Genomic DNA, 25,761 nt, shown 5'->3' with positions numbered 1-25,761 from the left:
ATTAAATAGTTTCGAAACCTGGTCTTCCGTTTGATACATGGATATGCGTGTTTATAAAGGTTAGAAATTTAGTCATGAGAAATTATAAAATTGACAACTACAATAAAAAATAAACATAAATATATTAGCTTTTACGAGCAATATAACTATAACAAAATAGTAGTTAAAAATAAAGTACTAAGACACAAACGACAAAGGAGAAGGACAATTGTTTTCATTACAAACCTATGACACCTAAAAAACGTAAAAAAACAAAGAAACTTCTTCTGTCTTTTTGCACCTTTCCGATTACTGTGACTCCATTATTCAAAGTGGACTCGAACCAACCATCAGCAATGAAAAGCTAATCAAGAACCAAAAGTAAAGATGAGTCAAGATTTTATATTTTTATGTGTAAAAACAAAGCATATGATACATGACTTTGTTTAAACCACAAAAGGTTAATCAAAATAAATCCAATAATAACAAGTGTAGAAAATAGAACTAACCATTAAACACATGCTTCATTTCATATATTTACTTTGAAAAGTAGTCATCCACGCATTGACCACATCGTCCAACAACTTTTCAGGAATGGGGTTTATATCATTCCAAAGGTTCTATATGTAGAATAAAACAAAAACTCTTATTGAACAAAAGAGACGGTTTGGTGCAATAGACAAAATGAAAAAAAAATATTAAAAAAGTTACTTACATTCGGGAACGCATATTGCCGATACATGACAAATTCACGCATCCATTTCAACACATAATAGCCACATTCCCAATTAGACGATTGTTGGTTGCACTAAAAAAATAAACATTAGAGGTTTTCTTATGTTACATATATATATATATATATATATATATATATATATATATATATATATATATATAGAGAGAGAGAGAGAGAGAGAGGTCAATTACATCAGCAATCATCCATGTCATTGGATGTGATGTTTCAAAATCTTCATTAAACATTTCAACAGCCCTAAAACAAAAACAAGTAATATTGTTACAATTTATAGAAAGAAATGTCATCCAAAAATATATAAAAAATATCTTACTTTTCAACATGCTTTATGACTTTGTAGGAATCAATCGGATTTCCTGGCTTCTTGATGGAATCCAAAATGTAACCGGTGTGTGGATAAGGGCAAATCACAAGCAGCAACCAATGTCAACTGGAATGTTTAAAGTGCTTAGGATAAAAATCAATGAACAAAAAAATACAACAATTATTATAGTAGACTATAATACCTTTGCCAATAGGGGGCAAGAAAAAAGTCTTTTTCTTGATGGAAATTCATTGTTTCAGCGATCTCAGTTGCAACACGATTGTTGTGTTGGTTAGTCTTGTCCTACTCATCATGGACACATACTATTTCGGTGATCGACTGTGGGTTTATAAATGCACATCTGTTAACCCCATTTGTTGCAAGAATGGAATGTAGCACTCTGAAACAAAAATAATATATATTATAAAAATAAAATATTTTAAAAGTTTAATATAATGAAAATTAATACACTTACATTTGATACCAAAGTATACAACTGATGTCAAGCTCTTCACTATTCAACATCTCTAAAATCACATCACGCCTAATGTATGTTTCAACCCTCCCCGGCCCAAACATACCAGGTTCTAACTCAACTTGAAATTCTTCAGCAAATTTGTTGCTTGTAAAACTACTATACCATGATTGAATGACAGGTCTGCCTTGTAGTTTCATTGGTGTCACAAATTTTTGTGTTGCCCTCTTTGCAAGCCGCTTGGCTTCTTGCTTTTTTTGGTATTGTTCGACCTGCATTAACAGACCATTTGACTGTTACATAGGGTTCAAGAATTTCAAGGGACTAATACTAGTTTTGAGCAATTACCTGGTTATCCATAACAGAGACAACTTTTTTAGTGGGAGGACTTGCATCTTTTTCCACGGATGGAGGCGAGTGGGAGGTCTAGTAGATAGTCAAAGTAAGTGATTAATATAATTATGGTACTACTACAATATTAGAAGAAAAATAAAGGATATGCATGTATACCTTAGTAAGAAGAATTGCATGTCTTGGCCACTGAATAAAACTATAAAGTGCTTCCCCTAGGTTATCAGCATCACTGGTTGGCACAGGAATATGGAGAGAATGATAGTCACCATAGATTATATCTACTGATATCTTCACATGATCTTTTTTTAAAGGTGTCGAGTGTACTATCCCATTTCCAAATGGGTGGACGCGTCCCTTGGCACATCTTCTTTGCACCATGTCGTAAGGTAGCAATAACTCACACTCTGTAGGAACCTAAAACACACATCATGTAGTATATATATGTAGCTAGTGCCTTTATATAAGTAATTATTTATGTTATATAGATACAAAATACGCACTGATATTTTATCTAATGCATCCACCACTGGTGTCGATTCAAGACTAGTTTTGTTCACCACCGGGCTTGGGCTTGTAACAGTGTCATCATTATTCTTAGCAATCTCACGTTGTAATGAGGCGATCTTATCTTCCATGTCAGCAATCGATTTGGCATGTTCCTCTTGCTTAGACTTCATCTCTTTCAAATCTAGTATCTCATATTTTTTCCTATTTTTCTCTTTAATCCCTAGTATAGATTGCTTCAATCCAACATTGTACCCGATTGCCCTCATACGACCAGGATGCTCTGGTCCTAAAACCTTAACCAATAGATCAGATCCTGGTCTAATCTCCAAGTCTCCTTGAGATACTTGCTTTTCTTTCTCTACCTGTACATGTAAACAACATGATCTTGAGAACAAATACCCCATAAGAAACATTCTTTCAGGGAAATCATAGCAAAATTAAAATAAATGGATTATTATTGTACAATATTATCCACTAAGGGCTCCATATCTGGTGTTACAATCAATGCCCCTGAGGAATCACGTTTTAACCGAGCAAATATATAATCCCTTGCTCGTTCGCTTGATATCTGGTGGGCTTTTGTCAATACACCAGACTCCATCTCTTGCTCCCATCGAGGTTGCATGCCACGATACCCTTTTGGGCCTAAACGGGGCAGGTTCTTGTTCATCATCACACTTGTTGTTGCTTTCACTCTTATTTCCTTCATATATGAGGAGCAAAATTACAAACATTACAACATAAATAACCTCACCAGTAAGAAAGTAAATGTGTCACTTCTTATGAGCTAATGGAGAAAATGTAGTAAATAATTACCAAGAGTTTCATACCTTAAATTCGGGCTTGGACTTTTGCTTTACAAAATCATTCCACATGTCTTTGTCTAGGTAGGGGTATTTTTCTAACGGATCAATGCGTTTGTCCATGAGCTTGATAAGCTTGGACTTGTAGCTCCTCCATTGTTGATTGCAAACTTTAAGTACTTGAGCTTTGTAATCATCATTTGGTATGTTCCAGTGAGTCTGTAGTAAGAAGTGTATAGTAACTATTATTAACATATTTAATTATATTTACTATAAACATACATAACAAGTTTTAGTTATTATACCTTAATATTTAGCCACAACTCATCAATCTCAAGTTGAGGCACTTCATTCCACTGTTTTAGGATAGAAATCCTAGTTCTCACAATGACTCCACAATACGTGGTGAATTCAAATCGGTTCTTTCCGATAGTTTGACCTAACTCATCAAACTCAATTTGCAAATTTACTAAATTTGGGTGACTCATTGTGGAGTATTCCTACAGGAACAAATAAGATATCAACAAGACTAAATAAACTCTCAATAGTTATCAAAAAATTTACATCTTTTGGACCAAAAGCTTTATCAAGTCATGGAAACAGAATACCTATCAACAACAAAAAAACAGAGTGCATATTATATTAGTAATAAGATAAACATATTACATATCAACAATAAAAAAAAAACCATTTTAACGAACTTGTTACTATGATAACTTTATGTAAACAGAGGACCATTGTTTTTTTTCACTTGTTTGTCGTCATACACTTAGGCTCCTAAACTACTAACAAAACAAAACTTTTATAATTTTATCACAACACTATTTAAACAGAGGACAAATTTTTAAATATTCGTATCCTAGCATGATGGTAAAGTTTACCTTGAGTTATGTGTAGATATTAATATTCTATTATTACATATCCTATTTACACATCTGAACATTATAGTGTAAGATACAAATTAGAAACTAGTTGAAAAAATTAAAAGAAAATTTATGAGGATAACAACAATAGACTTTTATACTCTATCGTTTTCAATGATCAGTAAGTATAGTTTAAGAAAAGACATATTTTCTCTTAACTCGAATCTTAGGTAATACATGAGAACAATTAAAACTAAGCAACATTCTTTCTCTTACCTCGAATCAACAACGGATGCTAACGACGTTGGTAAGGTAACTGAGGTCGAAATTGACTGCTGTGAAATTAGGGCTTAATTACGCCTCTAAACATAGATATCGATTTTGAGAGGGAAAGATTATAATTTTGGCGGGCCAGATAAAAAGGATGTGTAGTCGTCACGATGCTACATGGCGGTTATCACAATCGAAACTGTATTTGTTATAAAAGAAAATCACAAGCCCTTATTTGTCACACCCCAAAACCGGAACGGCGGAAACGTTCTGGGGTGGATGACGTCATGTCAAGTATCACAACACATGTATTATAGTAATCAAAGTACAACAAAACATTGCATTAATAGTAATTATTTTACATGGTTTACTTTACAATACATCAAGGTAATACAAGTAAATATATAGGTGCAGCTTGGCACAAAAATGGTCTTCAACAGAAGCTCCTGGGTTGTACCTGTCTAATGCTGACCTGAGAATACAAGTTATTTGAAAAGCGAGTATCAGCATTTTTACAAATGCTGGTGAGTTCATAAGTACTTTGTGACATTTTATTCAAATAACCTTATAATGTAGTAGTTTAAGAATTTACAGTGTATTAGAGTTCTTTCCAGAAAATCCTATATTTTCTTTAATAAAAGCAGTCTTCTACCAAGACTGGACGGAGTTAATGTGGTAAAAAGTAGTTTTTCCCTTAAACGCTATCATTATCAAAATACAGAATTTGATTTTTAAAGAAAGTAGGGGAGATCAGGGAAAATGACATATGCCTCAGCAGTGAAGACTGCTGACTAAGGCAAAAGGGGTCATAGACTCCAGAAAAGTATCGAATGAACGACATGCCTGGCTCAGTCTAATAAAGAGAGACACAGACCCTAGATGGTACCAAATGAAAGGTACATCTAATAAGGTCTAATACAGAGAATACAGACCACAAACAGTATCAAATGAAATATACATCTTGCAAGGTCGAAACAGAGAATACAGACTGCAGACAGTATCAAATGAAAGATACATCTAGCAAGGTCAAAACAGAGAATACAGACCGCAGACAGTATCAAATGAAAGATACATCTTGCAAGGTCAAAACAGAGAATACAGACCGCAGACAGTATCAAATGAAAGATACATCTAGCAAGGTCAAAACAGAGAATACAGACCGCAAACAGTATCAAATGAAAGATACATCTAGCAAGGTCAAAACAGTGTGACTTTGAAAATTTGTTACCAGCATATAGTGTAAATTGCTGGTGAAATACCGTTACCTTAAGACCATGAATTATAAGGTAACCCGGGATACTCGTAACCATACTAACCGACACTAGAGTACCAGACGCCCTACAAGCGTCTATAAAATATGACATTTGTCACCCCTTGGCTTGCTGGGCCGTGGACTGTAGCTAGCAGTCAGGGTGCGTGGGTGTCAATCCCGTATAGATCTATACACACAATGTCCGCTCTCCCTACAGGAGACTCTGGTTACCAACTAGACGACGGAGAAGGCCGTGTCCCGAAGATACATCCCAAATAGTGGGTAATGACTTCCAAACAGTGGGTAGTGGGTTTCTAGTGGGTAGTGGGTTTCTAGTGGGTAGTGGGTTTCTAATGTAAGTGCTGAACTAGAGGTAGAGACTCATAACTGAACTGACTAGAGTAAACCTATATGGTTATGCTCGTATACATAATATATAACTAATGAATCAAACGACCTTCAGATGGACATCCGATCCCACCAGACCACATCTCAACGAAGAAAAGGAAATAGAGCGGACAAGCCTTCCTAAGTCCTTTAATCATTATTTATATGCATATATACAAGCAAAGACATACATCTAACTACGTTTGAGTGTGTAACAAGTGGAATCATATCGTGAAGTATAACCAAATCGTGATGTGTAACCGAATCGTATGTAATAATCGAATCGTGAAGTATAAGTGTAGAGTGTGGAATAACCGAATCGTGAAGTATAAGTGTCACCAAATATAAGTGTATCACGAAGTAGAAGCGATATCAAGTATAAGTGAAGTAGAAGCGATATCAAGTATAAGTGAAGTAGAAGCGATATCAATTATAAGTGAAGTAGAAGCGATATCAAGTATAAGTGAAGTAGAAGCGATATCAAGTATAAGTGAAGTAGAAGCGTATCACTAAGTAAGAGTGTAAACAAGTATAATCATTTAACTAAGTAGAAGTATCCACTAAGTGAAAGTATAACAAGGCAGTGGTATATAACGAGTGGGGTATCAAAACATGGAAGAAAACTTTAAACTTAAGAAAAACATGACAGGGTATTTCTTTGTAAAATAAGTTTGAAAACCTTTAGGATTTCTTTGGAAACCTTTCATAAATCAGTTTTAAATGAAACTTTGATAAAACAATATAAGTAAGAGATTTGAACAAGTGGAAACATTTTAGAAAACCATTTACAGTATCAAACTCAGTAAAACAGTTAACAGTGTGGTAAATCCTTGTGCATGCGGGTTATCAATCACATGTGATTGATATGATAACTGGCATGTTTAACTTGCATTCCCCCCTATAAAACATGTAAAAACATTTAAAAGGTTCATTCAGGGGTATGAACTCACCCGTAGTGAGTGGTTCTAATGACAATGTTGGATCTGTTGCTAAGTATCAAGTGGTGACTTTAGTACACACGCGAATCCTATTTAGCACATATTGATACATATATGAATATAATTAGTGTTATGAACAACTAAATATTGAATTGGGACCACTTTAGGGACTAGTAAACACTTATATTGAGTGTTACAACCATAAATGATTGTACGAAGGGTTAAAAGGCTATACAAGAGAGTGTATGGCCTGAATACACACTATATATGTGTGTGTGTGGCCATGTGTGCGGCCAGGTATGCTACCAGCACATGTGTGCGGCCATGTGTGCTGCCAGCACGTATGTGCGGCCATGTGTGCTGCCAGAAGAGTGTTCTGCCAGAAAACATGGTGTTCTTGGTGAAAGATGTTACCTTTCCAGATGATACTTGAGAGGATTTTCGAGTCCTAGCTTTGTAAGAGTGTAAGAAATGATCAAAATGACCAAGGATAGTATATATAGGAGGGTGTGTGCGGTTGGAGGTGTGTGTGGTTGGCCTGTGTGTGGCTGGCTGGCCGCACACACTAATGTGCGGCCGCACACACCTGGTTTGGTGTGTTTGGCTTGTTTTTCCAATGCTACACCCAAACTAACCCATCCTCCGACGTGTATTTCAATTATACTAAACCTTAAGCACTCTTTTAAACTCGATACTTCATTATAAAATGGTAAAACGAAGCTAACTTTGATAAAAATGAAGAATGTAAACTAGAAATTTCGGGTTGTCACATCATCCCCCCGTTAGAGGGAATTTCGTCCTGAAATTCAGGTTTAGGCAAGGAAGTAGGTATGAATGACCAAGTAGAGGTAAGAGAGTACTTCCTATTCTGTTTTTCCTTGCATTCCTAAGTGAACTCTAGTCTGTGTTTGTCATTCCAACAGACCTTCACGTACGGGATGTGGATTTTCGTCTCGTGTAGCTATTGGGTTTCGACTGGTGTATCTACGAGGTTAGGGTTCTCAATGGTTTCTATCACAACGAGTGGGATACGAAGAGTGACGTCGAGCAATCACGTATCAAGTCTAATAAGTGGATCAATCGGGTGTGAATCTTGTGGAGTATCCGAAGGGAGTAGTGGTCTGTCGAAGGTTGGACCAAATCTCCACGAGGATTCTCATATGGTCCTAAGCTCTCGGAAGGGTAAAACTTTTCAGTGCTTAGAACATAGTGTACTTCTATGGCAAGATCATCACTGGCGTGATCACCATCCCGAAGTTCCTAACGTTCTCACTCGTACTGTATGTATAGTCCTTCAGGTTAGTTCTTAGGAAGCTCGGGTTGCCTTTGGTTTCGCGTTTCCTATCAACTGGTTGTTAGAGGCTTTCTAGATCGTTGAATGGGTTGCATGTCTACGGTATCTTTTTGTGGTAGAGTGGCTATCTCAATCTTGTGTAAAATGAACCTGTACGAATGAATCTTGAGATATTCCCAACGGAAACCCTCAGGGTCAGGGAGATAGGGTTTCACTAGATGAGTGTTGGACTATCTCGGGAGGTGGTTCTACTATTTCTACGTGAGATAGTATTCGTGGAACACCTAATAGTCCAATGAATCTCTAAGACTTTGGTTTATTCTAGTGCGGAAAGTGCATGCTCCTGAATAACCCCTCGACTAACACCAAGGCTGGTGTTAAGCCTATAATCTCTTCGGGATCTGGGTCATGAGGCTTAACGCAACTACTTTCGCACTTTGATCAGGTATTCTTGGCTGCGGAGGTTATCCTGTGGTTCTCGGTATCCTAGTGTTCACTTCGGAGAATGTAGTCTATCATCTACAAGGCGACGACGATTTCCTCCCTGCGAGAGGGTGGAGAGTTATAGGCACTACTTGTCTGCAACTGGGTGGACGAAGTGCCTGAGTAGTGCGAACATCTTCAACAATTACCCTTCCGAAGGTTCTGAGTTTTCTTGGTCTAGGTCAGATCTGGTGAGTATAGGTTCCCATCACTCGGAACTTTAGTTTTTCTCATCCACTCTTCTCAGAGTTTAACTTATTACAACTCTCGGATTTCCAGGGTATTCGCTGCGATGCTTAATTCAGGGGATTAAGTGTGAATGGATGGCCGTAGTCAATGTTCTTGACTCTTACAACTCGAATTTCTTTACCAACCGAGGGTGTTAGCTACTATGTGGGCTTAACCGGAATGACAACAACTTCGGATTTGTGGTCATTTTAGTAGCTCAGCCTGTAGAGGTTTTCTTGACTCTAACTCCTGTTCCATGGGATAGGATGAAGGGTCTTTCTAGGGAATCTACTAGGTATGCTTCGGGTGGTTATCGCCTTCTGGAATGCATGTAGTGCCTTTCGCTTCGGTTCTTATCTGTCTAAGGAGGGTTGGTTAACAGCACGCGGTACCCCTCTCCTGGTACTTCGGAAGGTTTGAGATAAGAGGGACGACTGACGGATGGTATTAGGTTTTATTATTTGTATTATGTTTAGGTTCGAAAGAACCTTTATTTGCCGAAAGGGCTATGGAGAAAGTTCTTTTTACACAACACTAAGGATTTACACATGGCTAAACGAAGTCAAACCATGATCGGTAGAGTCGTCGAAATTTGCATACTTCGACATGACATAAAATGAAGATCGATAGAGTCATGCGCCGAACAGGCACACAAGTTCTAGGCGTCTCGGGTTTCGTCCTGTGTATCACTGCCGCGGATACTTGGACCGATAGAGTTGACGCGGAACTATAGAGAGTCCTAAGTGTTTCCGAATAGAGTACCTTTTCATGGGTGGATTCTCACAAGGCATTTCTATAATTGCCTAACATATACTAGTCATGTATAATTAAGGTGGGGAGGAATTTTGACTGAGCGACTCCACCCTCAATCAATAACCAAACGAGGAACAGGAAATGAGGCAGCATTCACTCACTCTAGGTCTATCCATCTTAACTATACATGCCCGTAATGTATATGTTTAGCCATTATAGTTTTACCTGATGAATTTTTAACTTTTATAACAGTGCTGCGACTTTCACCTTACTGGGAAAAATTTACATTTGAATTAGTCTTTTATTGTTTTTAGTTTAGTCATCCAAGATCGAGAGACGTACCAAAACCTAACGAGGTCCTCGACGCTTCTCCCTAAGCAGTAGAGTTTGGCTCCTCCTGTGTCTTTGTTGTTTCCTTCAGTTGGGCAATCCCTTTTGAGGTGTCCAATCTCGCAACATAGGCGGCAAACCTGCTTGGTCGCTGCATTGGCGATTGATGCAATACGTTCCACCGGAGTTCTGCATACACGAGCAGTATGCCCTTTCATGTTGCACCTAGAACATAAGAGTTCCCGGCATATACCATGATGATGGTAGCCACACTTGTCGCAGTGGGGAAGGTTTCTTAGGTATGGTCTTTTTGAAGTCGGGAGGGAAGGATCGACAGGAGTATTGACTGCCTCAGCTCGTTGCCCTTCGGAAGGTCCTTGAGCCGAGGTACTTTCTCCTCGATCTTGAGTTTCTTCTTTAGTGGATTCAGTTGAGGTTCTTGGGTGGCTGGGTATGCAGGTGTTGGTTGCTGCTGTCCATTGCTAGGATCGGAATTCCCAACAGGGCCCTTGCTAACATTGGCGTTGTTAGCATTCAGGTGAGCCATGACAGCTGCTACGGCTGCCGAGACTGCAGCTTGGAACGTAGCTTCATCAAATAAGAGAGTAGGTTTCTTGCTCGCGGACTGATTACGCTTCTTCGGAGGCATGGTTTCCCTACACTGGAAGGAACACAAGATAATGAGAGACGATGACTAACCCTGGACATATCTGTCCTGACTGTATTATGCATAAATTTTTCCCGTGCCCCGGGTACTTGTTCGTCTGAGTGTCGACCTACATCCCTATGATGTAGTCCTGGTAATCAAGGTAGGTGTATGAGTGTCGGAAAAAGACCATAAGATGCGAGTCGTTCCTACTATGTTACCTTTATACTGGTAAAGGTTTCATCCTCCGGTCCGGAAGGATTTGAGAACAGTTCAGAACGAACAGCACGGAAAGAGAGGCTTATGAAGACTTATGGCTAAATACCCTCAATAGAGGTGCGAGGTTCCGCTCTAATCGTGTAACTGGCAACGGGAAACGACGATTTACCTAACACATAGCATGAGTAGTGTAACCACTAACTCACTAAATTGTATTATTTTAATGGTTTATTAGTGTGACGAACATGAGGAAAAGACAATTCTCGGGTTCCATGTACTGGCTCCCTCTGTCTGCCTCGTATCTTTGGCTGGTATCGGCGTTGGTTTCCTTTGGGTAGTTACCTAGGGTTCTCTCCTCGTATGGACATATTGGATTTCTACTCCGCCTTTCTTCTGATTCCGACTCTGGGTGTCATCACTTCATGATGGATGACTGGGAATCTCCGAAGTTTAGGAGAATTTCTCACCGATGTCCCTAAAAGATACAAGCACTTGGTGAATTCAATAGTCTTGACCTAGTTCATTCGTTTCCGAGCTGGAAATCTTCTCAATGAACTTCTTCGGGGTCGGACTCAACTCTTCTGTTAAGCACCGAAGTGGATAGGGTTTTCTACAGGGTTCGTGAGAGAATGGAAATGTCTAAAGAATCCTAAGAGATTATTAACATTTCACTGGATGATCCATATCGAGTCCTACTACGTTTACACAGGTTATACAAATCATATATAGCTTAGATCCGATAGGCCTTCGAATATGTGATACTACTCTATATCCACATCCCAACGAGGAAAAGGAAGTAGAGCGAAACCACACATTCTTAGCCTATGGGATCCTTATTATATAGAACCTTGGGAGTACACCCTCTGTAGTTGTAGGTATATCAATAAGGATCTTTTTAGTTCATCACACAAGGTTATTTAGGCATCCTAAAATACCCCTATGGTATTTTAATTCTTGTTTGATTCTTATCTTCTGATTATGATTCTGGGATTATTGTTAGTCTTTTAGTATTCCAAAATACTCCTATAGTATTTTAAACTTTATGTTTGGCTCTATCAATCCTAATTGGTAAGTTTCAGACCTATTGCAACACCACTATCACTCCCAAGCACACGTTCATCGCATCTCGAATAAATGTAGTTGATCAGGTTACATTTATTCCAGCTTACGATTACATAACTGCCCAGGTTTGACTGTAGTGCTCAACATCGGAAGACTTTTATTATTGTTCATCTTGTGATACTTTTGTTCGAGTGTTTAGGTTCTGGATGTCATTATACTTTGGTAAAATATGGTTATATTTTAAAATATAATTCTTGGTCAGAGTGTTTTATCCCTTTTGTATTTATAGGCTATATATCTTTTATGAATTGATATACATAGCTCACTATAAACAATGCTCTGATACCAATCTGTCACACCCCAAAACCGGAACGGCGGAAACGTTCTGGGGTGGATGACGTCATATCAAGTATCACAACACATGTATTATAGTAATCAAAGTACAACAAAACATTGCATTAATAGTAATTATTTTACATGGTTTACTTTACAATACATCAAGGTAATACAAGTAAATATATAGGTGCATCTTGGCACAAAAATGGTCTTCAACAGAAGCTCCTGGGTTGTACCTGTCTAATGCTGACCTGAGAATACAAGTTATATGAAAAGCGAGTATCAGCATTTTTACAAATGCTGGTGAGTTCATAAGTATTTTGTGACATTTTATTCAAATAACTTTATAATGTAGTAGTTTCAGAATTTACAGTGTATTAGAGTTCTTTCCAGAAAATCCTATATTTTCTTTAATAAAAGCAGTCTTCTACCAAGACTGGACGGAGTTAATGTGGTAAAAAGTAGTTTTTCCCTTAAACGCTATCATTATCAAAATACAGAATTTGATTTTTAAAGAAAGTAGGGGAGATCAGGGAAAATGACATATGCCTCAGCAGTGAAGACTGCTGACTAAGGCAAAAGGGGTCATAGACTCCAGAAAAGTATCGAATGAACGACATGCCTGGCTCAGAATAACAAAGAGAGACACAGACCCTAGACGGTACCAAATAAAAGGTACATCTAATAAGGTCTAATACAGAGAATACAGACCACAGACAGTATCAAATGAAAGATACATCTTGCAAGGTCAAAACAAAGAATACAGACCGCAGACAGTATCAAATGAGAGATACATCTAGCAAGGTCAAAACAGAGAATACAGACCGCAGACAGTATCAAATGAAAGATACATCTTGCAAGGTCAAAACAAAGAATACAGACCGCAGACAGTAACAAATGAAAGATACATCTAGCAAGGTCAAAACAGAGAATACAGACCGCAGACAGTATCAAATGAAAGATACATCTTGCAAGGTCAAAACAGAGAATATAGACCGCAGACAGTATCAAATGGAAGTTACATCTAGCAAGGTCAACACAGAGAATACAGACCGCAGACAGTATCAAATGAAAGATACATCTAGCAAGTTCAAAACAGTGTGACTCTGAAAATGAGTTACCATCATAAAGTGTAAATTGTTGGTGAAATACCGTTACCTTAAGGCCATGAATTATAAGGTAGGGATACTCGTAACCATACTAACCGACACTAGAGTACCAGACGCCCTACAAGCGTCTAAAAAATATGAAATTTGTCATCCCTTGGCTTGGTGGGCCGTGGACTGTAGCTAGCAGTCAGGGTGTGGGGGTGTCAATCCCGTATAGATCTATACACACAATGTCCGCTCTCCCTACAGGAGACTCTGGTTACCAACTAGACGACGGAGAAGGCCGTGTCCCGAAGATGCATCCCAAATAGTGGGAAATGACTTCCAAACAGTGGGTAGTGGGTTTCTAGTGGGTAGTGGGTTTCTAATGTAAGTGCTGAACTAGAGGTAGAGACTCATAACTGAACTGACTAGAGTAAACCTATATGGCTATGCTCGTATACATAATATATAACTAATGAATCAAACGACCTTCGGATGGACATCCGATCCCACCAGACCACATCTCAACGAAGAAAAGGAAATAGGGCAGACAAGCCTTCCTAAGTCCTTTAATCATTATTTATATGCATCTATACAAGCACATACATACATCTAACTACGTTTAAGTGTGTAACAAGTGGAATCATATCGTGAAGTATAACCAAATCATGATGTGTAACCGAATCGTATGTAATAATCGAATCGTGAAGTATAAGTGTACAGTGTGGAATAACCGAATCATGAAGTATAAGTGTCACCAAATATAAGTGTATCACGAAGTAGAAGCGATATCAAGTATAAGTGAAGTAGAAGCGATATTAAGTATAAGTGAAGTAGAAGCGATATCAAGTATAAGTGAAGTAGAAGCGATATCAAGTATAAGTGAAGTAGACGCGATATCAAGTATAAGTGAAGTAGAAGTGATATCAAGTATAAGTGAAGTAGAAGCGATATCAAGTATAAGTGAAGTAGAAGCGTATCACTAAGTAAGAGTGTACACAAGTATAATCATTTAACTAAGTAGAAGTATCCACTAAGTGAAAGTATAACAAGGCAGTGGTATATAACGTGTGGGGTATCAAAACATGGAAGAAAACTTTATACTTAAGAAAAACACGACTGGGTATTCCTTTGTAAAATAAGTTTGAAAACCTTTAGGATTTCTTTGGAAACCTTTCATAAATCAGTTTTAAATGAAACTTTGATAAAACAATATAAGTAAGAGATTTGAACAAGTGGAAATATTTTAGAAACCCATTTACAGTATCAAACTCAGTAAAACAGTTAACAATGTGGTAAATCCTTGTGCATGCGGGTTATCAATCACATGTGATTGATATGATAACTGGCATGTTTAACTTGCATTCCCCCCTATAAAACATGTAAAAACATTTAAAAGGTTCATTCAGGGGTATGAACTCACCTGTAATGAGTGGTTCTGATGACAATGTTGGATCTGTTGCTAAGTATCAAGTGGTGACTTGAGTACACACGCGAATCCTATTTAGCACATATTGATACATATATGAATATAATTAGTGTTATGAACAACTAACTATTGAATTGGGACCACTTTAGGGACTAGTAAACACTTATATTGAAGTGTTACAACCATAAATGATTGTACGAAGGGTTAAAAGGCAATACAAGAGAGTGTATGGCCTGAATACACACTCTATGTGTGTGTGCGGCCATGTGTGCGACCAGGTGTGCTGCCAGCACCTGTGTGCGGCCATGTGTGCTGCCAGCACGTGTGTGTGGCCATGTGTGCTGCCAGAAAACATGGTGTTCTTGGTGTTCTTGGTGAAAGATGTTACCTTTCCGGATGATACTTGAGAGGATTTTCGAGTCCTAGCTTTGTAAGAGTGTAAGAAATGATCAAAATGGCCAAGGATAGTATATATAGGAGGGTGTGTGCAGTTGGAGGTGTGTGTGGTTGGCCTGTGTGCGGCTGGCTAGCCGCACACACTAATGTGCGGCCGCACACACCTCGTTTGGTGTGTTTGGCTCGTTTTTCCAATGCTACACCCAAACTAACCCATCCTCCGACGCGTATTTCAATTATACTAAACCTTAAGTGCTCTTTTAAACTCGATACTTTATTATAAAATGGTAAAACGAAGCTAACTTTGATAAAAATGAAGAATGTAAACTAGAAATTTCGGGTTGTCACATTATTAATCTTAGCTGCTTGCCAATTTTCCGATTAATATTTATTATAAAGATTATGACAAGGCCAAAAAATATATCCACGACCTTGCCCATTAATATTATTATTCATATTATTTTTATATAATAACTTAATTTCATTTATAATATTATTAGCATATATGATTTTTTTGCCGAATAATATTATTAGCAAATATGATTTTTTTTGTATATTAAGGATATAATCATTTTTATTTGGGAAAATGAAGTATGAGGGTAACGAACTATTGATTTTGTTCACATTTAAACATTTTTCTCTTTTTGTAAATCATATATCATCCAATTTGTTGAACTTGTTCACATTTTATCGTTATGACCCATTACCGTAGATAAAAGGGTAATATATTATAGTGAAAACTTCAAAAATGGTCCCTTTGGTTTCCGAAAATATAAAATTTAGTCCCTAAGTTCAAAAAACTTCACGGATCGTCACCATGTATGGTTCAGAAATCAAAATAAATACCACCTTCGATATGAAAAACTATGAACTTGCGTTTTTTTTAATGAAAGATGGATTGGCAGGTGAATACGTATATATATACAGAATCTGTATAGAATAAGGTTATGGACCTACTATACAGGTGCCTATTTTTTTGGTATTATGGTTTAAATCATATATAAAATACAACTGTAAATGGATAAGTGTATTCCAACGTATGTTATTCCCTTTATCTTGGACTACACCAAATAGAATACAGTTGTTCTTTAATAAAACCGTACTTAACATTATATAACATGAATTACTCTATAACCCGTATTATATATGCTGTAATCTATTTATGATTCTGTAGTAGTGCCAGCTACTTTGAGTATGACTTGGGTTTTGCTCCAAAACACTTTTTTCCCTTAATGTTGCACACCACATTCTGGGTACTTTCAATCCCAAAGAAATGAACTAAAAATAAAAAGATGAAGTAAATTAAATCAATTATGAAGTTGACAATTTCATTTGCAAACGCACATCACTTAGTGTCACAATCACACATGCATATCCAATTTTATAGAATGGTACTTTCAATTTTTTCTTATTAAAGCATTATACTTTTGAACACTATACAATTATAGTTATGATTATTGCTTGGAATTTAATGACATTGTTATAATTGGATGTTTTTTCTTTCAAAATATGATTGTATAATATAAAGAAATGAAAGTAGGATGACATAACCTTTTTGAAAAAGCATACTAACCAGTTCTCTCTCATCCGATTATAAGCAAGAAAAATAAATGCTCTTCATTAGTGAATCTGCCCCAGACATGTATGACAGAATATATATTCAATTAGAAGGAAAAACTAGGATTATAGTCTATGAAAAAAGGAATTGAAAACATGGGTTTGTTAACTAAACATTACTCAAAAGGAATTGAAAACATGGATTTATAGATTTAGAGATAAAAAGGAGTAATTTCATTTTCCTTATCGTCATAGCAACATGGTTGCAAACCCCATCACACATATCTCTTACATGTACTTATTTCTTTGATTTCTAGCTCATATTTGCCGAAATGTGTAATAAAGATACATATTACAAGGGATTTTCAAGAATAGACATGGGGTTTATGGTTTCTCTATCAGGTACAGTGAGTAGGGGACAACCAAGAACAATACCATGGAACAAAAAATCAAAAGGACATTTAAAGAAACCAAATATGGAAACACGAACCCATGTACATTAAAAGAATTTAACGTAACCTGCAAGTTTTATTAATTTCCCAGAAAGATATTGAATGTAGTCAAATTCTTGATCTTGTTTATGCGCAAAAAGGGAATTTGCTTACTCATTTACCATAAATAACTTTAAAATCACTCAATAATAGTAACATGGTAGAAAAATATCAAATGATAATAAGAAAAACTTTACCTTTTCCTTATCTATCGGTTATTTTTTTCAAAATGTGCGGAAATTACATGTTAGCCCAAAGACAAAGATCCAAAGGTAATAAAACCTCTTCCTGTTCTTGCTTGTGTTTATGAGATCAATACAATAATAAAAGGGTAATACGAAGAACCAAAACCCTAAATTAGAAAAACCACATGACATATTTGATTGAAAAATAGCTTCAAAGAAACAATCAAAATCATTTACACTCATAACCATTTACTTTTAAGGAAAAACAATCAAGTTTAGAAGAAATGTGTTTCCTTTTTCAATAAGGACCGTAGAAGGGATGCCACCAATGCTTGGGAACCAGTTGGTGGCGGAAGTGGGGGCAACAACGATGGTGGTGTCAGTGACGATGAGTGGTTGTAGGATTGGAGAGTGAGTTTGGGTAGAGAGAGAGAGAGAGGCAGCGATGGATCATCATGTGGAATCGTTAACAAAAAAGTGCTGCGAAGGAAGAGAGATGGTGCAGACAACGGTCAGATACGGTGGGTAGTGGAGGCTGGAGATTGGATTGTGGTTCATCTCTGGTGCAATGGTAATGTCAATATATATATATATATATATATATATATATATATATATATATATATATAGAGAGAGAGAGAGAGAGAGTGGATGGACGCCAATGGTGGTAACGATCGTATCTTAGTATGTAGAGGAGATTAGGGCTTTCAACGTGTACAAGGTAATACAGTAATACATCTAGGTGCCCGTTCATTTAGATTGCAACCTTAATATGATTGTACATGATGTTAAAAAAGTTATACCTCTCAAATTTCAAGAAATGTCTAAAATGCTTTATATATATATGTCACACCCCGAAAACCAAAGGCGGAAACATTTTCGGGGTTGACTCCACGTTGAGTATCAAATCCAGTGTACATAGTAAAGCAGTAATCACAAAACATTACATTACATAATATTGTTTACATCTGTTTGAAAGTAAAGTTGTACATGTATTATACGTATGTAATATAAACAAAAGTAAAGACGAGTCTTCGGGACGCTCCGTCTTCTCCAAAAGGGTTGAGATGTACCTGTCTAACACTGACCTGAGAATACAAGCAGTTTGAAAATCACCATAAAGCTGGTGAGTTCATAAGCAGTTTAGTTTTGAAAAGACGAGTTCCTTTACGTTCGAGAAAAGTTGTTGATGAAGAAAATCCCATATTTTCTTATTCAAAACAGTTTAGTTATCCTTTGTTACAATTTCGAAAACGGTTGGTTATGACATTCCAGGAAAATCCCATATTTTCCTTATGGTTTTAGTTATTCGTTTGTTTCTTTATTCGTTTATGTGTTGTTGTGTTACCCAGGAAAATCCCATATTTTCCTATGTGTTGAGTTATCTATTAGTATCTAGGTTCGTTACTGATTTTAATGTTATCCTAGGAAAATCCCATATTTTCCTATGTGTGGTGTTTTGTTCTTAAGTCTGATTTCGAAATACCAGTAATTACTATGTGAGTAGTATTAGTTATGTGTTCTACTTCCTTAGTTATTCTACAATCGGATGACTATAATCTACTAACTTAGTTGTAATTTCGAAGCTCTGTCGACATTCTGAGGCGGATATATTCGAAACTCAGTAGAGGTCCGAAGGTGCATTTTCGTAATAAATTCAAAACTCTGGTGACACTCAAGGAGTACATTAACTGTATATTCGAAGTCTTAGTGTCAACCAAAGACGTTATTTCGTATTCGTAGACATATTCATATTCGTAGACGTATTCGTATTCGTAGACGTATTCGTATTCGTAGACGTATTTGTATTCGTAGACGTATTCGTTCTAAATTTCATTCGTATTCGTATTAGTATTCGTATTCGCTATTCGTTCTATCCTATTAGTTATATTCGTTATAATTAGCATGATTTCTTTTACAAAAGATAATATAGATCAAAACACTTTTCAAAAGAAATCTATAATTAACCTGCAATTCGAAACATCAGTTATCATAATCTTTGGAAATCATGACGATTAGAAACTAAAATCATTAAATTGTAAATCCGTTTAAGTACAAGATACACTTGTACATTTGCTTGTATTCCCCCCTGAAAACAGTTAAAAACAGTGAAAAAAGGTAGGGGTATGAACTCACCAGACGAGAAACGTGACGATTTCGGATGCTAAACTTTGGTCCGGGGCTTGTAAATGCGCGAGGTTCCTAAGTATAATTTAAAGATACACATTTGTATCTAATTAGGACTTAGATTATCTATTTGTTAGGGACAATTGCTTCTAGTCGCGAAAACACCCCGATACAAGTGTTTGGAGGGACCTAGGTGGCGTTTAAGGACGTGAAATGACACTAGGGACTTGGGACTTGAGTTTATTCCCCATGAATAAACTCATACAAGATTTTAAGGTCTAAAACACCCATTCCCCATGAGTTTACGGCCGTAAACTCATGGTGGGGTGGTTTATGGGCAAAAATGACTTCATACACTTAGGGGAATATTTCTAGGCTTGGATTAAGGACTTGAAATGATTTTAAAACATCAAATAGACTCACTTATGGGAGTTTACGGCCTAGCATGGCTTCATGGCCGTAAACTCCTATTTTCTCATGAAAATTGTGTTAAATAGAGCTAGAACAAATCACATGTGATTGGTAGAATTATTCCAAGGCCTTACATGCATTTACTTGATGATTTGATTGGGTTTTTGGAGTTTACGGCCTATGAGACCCCCCTCATGGCCGTAAACTCTTCTATAGGGTGATACAAGATGTTTTAAGGCAAGAAACTTGCATGGAAGGGCTTCTAAAATTCATCTAAGGGCTTTAGGGGTGTTTAGTTGGCATTCTAACACCATGAATCAAGGAGTTTATGGCCCAAGCACAAGCCTTGGCCGTAAACTCATGGAAATCCCTCAAATAATGTGTTTAAGGCCCTTAAACTATTTTTGGTTGGTCCTATGATTTATTCCAATGCTTTTGGTGGTGTTGGATGGCTTTCTAACACCCTAAAATTGAATTTATGCTATGTTTTGAGGAGTTTATGGCCCAAGCACATGCCTTGGCCATAAACTCACATAAGTCCCCCAAAAATCATGTTTCAAGTGTCCAAATGCTAAAACCAATATTCTATAAATCATATCTAAGCCATAATAGTGATTTGGAAGAGTTTAAGGTCAAGAAAACCCCAATAATATGAGTTTACGGCCCAAGCTTGTGCCTTGGCCGTAAAATCCTTCAAATCCATCAAAATCTATGTTTTAAATGTTAAAAGTCCAATTCATGAAGTCCTTTAGCCATATCTAAAGTCCAAATGTGATTAGGAAGAGGTTTAAGGGCTTAAAACCCTTCAAACTTGGTGTTTACGGCCTAGGTGGCTTCCTGGGCCATAAACTCATATATTGTGTCCCATTTCATGATTAAATGTCGAATTTGGAAGCCAAATATGCTATAGATTAAGGCTAGGAAGGTACCTTAGGGATTTGAGGCCTTAAAATTGAGTTTTGGATCCTTAAACTTTGGATTTAGGAGAGAGGTTAGAGAGAGAGTAGAGAGAGAAGGAAAAAGCTTCAAATGAAAGGTTTATCATGTTTATATAGTTCCCAAAACTAGGACACGGTGGAATTCTACCCGATACCTGCCTTAAACGAGGCTTTAGGTCGCACCCGATTAAGTTTTTCGTCACCCGGCGAGGACATTTCTAAAACTTATGAAATAAATAATTTTGGGCTAGATTCATGAGTTCCTAAATGGTTTGGACACTCATTGAATTAAAATAAACATATAAATCTAGTTAACTAAACCCAAAAACGAAATTGGAACGTTTCGACATACGGCGAATTTATACGGGTAGAATGGGTTTTCGGCGATGAACAACTTCGGGTTGTTACATTATCCTCCCATTAGAGGGAATTTCGTCCCGAAATTCAAAGAATAAGATATAGATCATGGATTTTAATGAGGTACGAATGGATTTGTTGCCTCGGATCTTCACCTTCTCAAGCGGAATCTGGTCTCTGCTGGGCGTTCTAGCGAATTCTTACTATCGGGACGTGTCCTTGTCTTGCACATTGACTCTCTCAATCTATGATATCAATCGGTTTTCTATTGGAAGTTCCAACCCTGGACGACTTCGAATTCCTCAAGGAATCACTAGGGTTTCGTTGGGCAGACGCTTCTAAGGATTTGAGACGTGATGGTCTAGATAGATGTTATCAAGTTCTAAGGGTATCCGAAATCTAAGGGTTGTAGAATCGATTTCTACAAAGATCTCGGAGGGTCAGATGTGAGACTAAACTAGACGTTCGAAAGAAACTCCCAGGAATCCTTCGGGATAGACATTGAGAGGAAAGAACTGTTAACTTCCCGTTTCTCTATCTCACTGGTTAGTTATCTTGACGGTGCACGTTTCGATTATTGACAAAGGATTTAGTCTAGATAGATATTTGAATGAATGCTTAGCAAATTTTTACCACATTAAAATCGAGAAGGATCACAGGCACAAGATTTATCAAAGAGAAGTATACCTGTAGCAATGGTGGGATCGGCGGCTGTCCTTTCTTGTCCCATGGTTAGGACTCTCCCGGTGTTGCCAGATGTTACTGTCTTCGGACAATTTCGCTTATAGTGTCCTACCTCTCCACAACTGTAGCAGGTTTGACCGATACCTGCTCCGGAAGCCTGACTAGTTGACGGGGTTGGGGTTTTGCAGGTTCGTGCGAGGTGACCTTCCTGGCCACAGCTTCTACAAAACTTTGCACGACAAGGGCCAGGGATGCGATGGTGGTAGCTACAATGGTTACACCATGGGAGGATACCGGCATATCTGGTGACAGGTGCTTGAGATGTGGAATTGACAACAGAAACAACAGCAGGGATAGTGGCAGCGTGAACTGCCACTATTTGCTGTTTCTTTGAGAGTTTTGGGGAAGACTGACTCTTCTTCTTCTTCTTCCAAAACTTTCTTTTCTCGCCACTCTTTTCTGTGGGCTCGGGGGTGGTGTCTGCTTCTTCCTGCACATCACTGTGATCGATCAAAGTTTGAGCCAGACACTTTGCACTGTCGTACTGCTATAACGTTCCCCTTTGTTGGCTGGGTTAATCCCCAGATGAATCTTTCTATCTTTTTGCTTTCCGGGGTAACCATTCCCGGACAAAGGAGTGCCAGGTCATCAAACCTTGAAGTGTAAGAGGCGATATCGGAACCTTTCATCTTCAGGTTCCGTAGCTCGTTTTCCAGCTTCTGGATTTCACCCCGAGGGCAATACTCCGCTCGTAGGAGTTCCTTCATTACTTCCCATCCCATAGCATTAGCCACAGATAAGGTCAGGGATTTGACTCGGTCGTTCCACCAAGTCAAAGCCTTATCGAGGAGAGTACAGGCGGCAAACTTTACTTTGTCAGAATCTGAACAGGCACAGATCTCGAAAACAGATTCGATTTTCTCTAACCACCGAGTTAGAGCAATGACACCCCCTGTGCCATCGAAGAATGTGGGTTTTGCGTTCATAAAGTCTTTATAGGAACACTCCTTCCGGTGTCCTTGATTACCTTCTTGGTGTTGGGAACCACTTCCTAGACCATTGGGGTTAAATTGAGGTAGGAGGGCTGATATTGTGGCAGAAATGGTTGCCTGAAAAGTTTCCAGATCGATTTGAAGAGGAGGTGGTGGCGGAGGGTTGCTGGTCTTAGAGCTGGGCCTCTTTCTTGGAGGCATATTGATCTAATAAGATCAAGGAAGAGAGGATGATAAGTCCTCTGAATTAAATCAAGAGATATGACAGATATATGCTAACAAGCGATAAAGCAGGAAAGAGTTATCAAAGCGGGAAAAATTATCGCTACGGGAATGATCAAAGAACAATGCATGAACGACGATTTCTACCAAGGATTGGCTCGAGAAATACTCCCATAGTATTTCATGATTTGTTACGACGCTGATTTGATGTTTTTGGTATTAGGGTAAGTTTTAGGCATGCCGCATACCACAGTCACTCCCGGGCACATGTTGGTCGTGTCTCGAATGAATATAGTTGGCCAGGCTATATTGATCCTAGACACGACTACATAACTGCCCAGGTTTAACCGCAGCATACAACACCCATTTACTTATGTTTTGTTCTACTTATAGTTACGGATTTCGACGGTCGGTATACTTGTATACTTTTAGAAAATACTTATACTCGTAGGGTATACTTTTAGTTCAGAGCACTTAGGCCCTTTAATGTTTATAGTCTTATACCATGTAAGCTTTGGTATACCAGTTCACTATAAACAAGGGCTCTGATACCAATCTGTCACACCCCGAAAACCAAAGGCGGAAACATTTTCGGGGTTGACTCCACGTTGAGTATCAAATCCAGTGTACATAGTAAAGCAGTAATCACAAAACATTACATTACATAATATTGTTTACATCTGTTTGAAAGTAAAGTTGTACATGTATTATACGTATGTAATATAAACAAAAGTAAAGACGAGTCTTCGGGACGCTCCGTCTTCTCCAAAAGGGTTGAGATGTACCTGTCTAACACTGACCTGAGAATACAAGCAGTTTGAAAATCAGCATAAAGCTGGTGAGTTCATAAGCAGTTTAGTTTTGAAAAGACGAGTTCCTTTACGTTCGAGAAAAGTTGTTGATGAAGAAAATCCCATATTTTCTTATTCAAAACAGTTTAGTTATCCTTTGTTACAATTTCAAAAATGGTTGGTTATGACATTCCAGGAAAATCCCATATTTTCCTTATGGTTTTAGTTATTCGTTTTTTTCTTTATTCATTTATGTGTTGTGTGTTACCCAGGAAAATCCCATATTTCCCTATGTGTTGAGTTATCTATTAGTATCTAGGTTCGTTACTGATTTTAATGTTATCCCAGGAAAATCCCATATTTTCCTATGTGTGGTGTTTTGTTCTTAAGTCTGATTTCGAAATACCAGTAATTACTATGTGAGTAGTATTAGTTATGTGTTCTACTTCCTTAGTTATTCTACAATCGGATGACTATAATCTACTAACTTAGTTGTAATTTCGAAGCTCTGTCGACATTCTGAGGCGGATATATTCGAAACTCAGTAGAGGTCCAGAGGTGCATTTTCGTAATAAATTCGAAACTCTGGTGACACTCAAGGAGTACATTAACTGTATATTCGAAGTCTTAGTGTCAACCAAAGGCGTTATTTCATATTCGTAGACATATTCATATTCGTAGACGTATTCGTATTCGTAGACGTATTCGTATTTGTAGACGTATTCGTATTCGTAGACGTATTCGTATTCATATTCGTTCTAAATTTCATTCGTATTCGTATTAGTATTCGTATTCGTTCTAAATTTCATTCATATTCGTATTAGTATTCGTATTCGCTATTCGTTCTATACTATTAGTTATATTTGTTATAATTAGCATGATTTCTTTTACAAAAGATAATATAGATCAAAACACTTTTCAAAAGAAATCTATAATTAACCTACAATTCGAAACATCAGTTATCATAATCTTTGGAAATCATGACGATTAGAAACTAAAATCATTAAATTGTAAATCCGTTTAAGTACAAGATACACTTGTACATTTGCTTGTATTCCCCCCTGAAAACAGTTAAAAACAGTGAAAAAAGGTAGGGGTATGAACTCACCAGACGAGAAACGTGACGATTTCGGATGCTAAACTTTGGTCCGGGGCTTGTAAATGCGCGAGCTTCCTAAGTATTATTTAAAGATACACATTTGTATCTAATTAGAACTTAGATTATCTATTTGTTAGGGACAATTGCTTCTAGTCGCGAAAACACCCCGATACAAGTGTTTGGAGGGACCCGGGTGGCGTTTAAGGATGTGAATGACACTAGGGACTTGGGACTTGAGTTTATTCCCCATGAATAAAATCATTCAAGAGTTTAAGGTCTAAAACACCCATTCCCCATGAGTTTACGGCCGTAAACTCATGGTGGGGTGGTTTATGGGCAAAAATGACTTCATACACTTAGGGGAATATTTCTAGGCTTGGATTAAGGACTTGAAATGATTTTAAAACATCAAATAGACTCACTTATGGGAGCTTATGGCCTAGCATGGCTTCATGGCCGTAAACTCCTATTTTCTCATGAAAATTGTGTTAAATGGAGCTAGAACAAATCACATGTGATTGGTAGAATTATTCCAAGGCCTTACATGCATTTACTTGATGATTTGATTGGGTTTTTGGAGTTTACGGCCTATGAGACCCCCCTCATGGCCATAAACTCTTCTATAGGGTGATACAAGATGTTTTAAGGCTAGAAACTTGCATGGAAGGGCTTCTAAAATTCATCTAAGGGCTTTAGGGGTGTTTAGTTGGCATTCTAACACCATGAATCAAGGAGTTTACGGCCCAAGCACAAG

The sequence above is a fragment of the Lactuca serriola genome, chromosome 2 (genome assembly GCF_051521515.1).
Source record: "Lactuca serriola cultivar US96UC23 chromosome 2, Lser_US96UC23_V15, whole genome shotgun sequence".
NCBI lineage: Eukaryota > Viridiplantae > Streptophyta > Magnoliopsida > Asterales > Asteraceae > Lactuca > Lactuca serriola.
Note: the sequence above shows the minus strand (reverse complement) of the source record.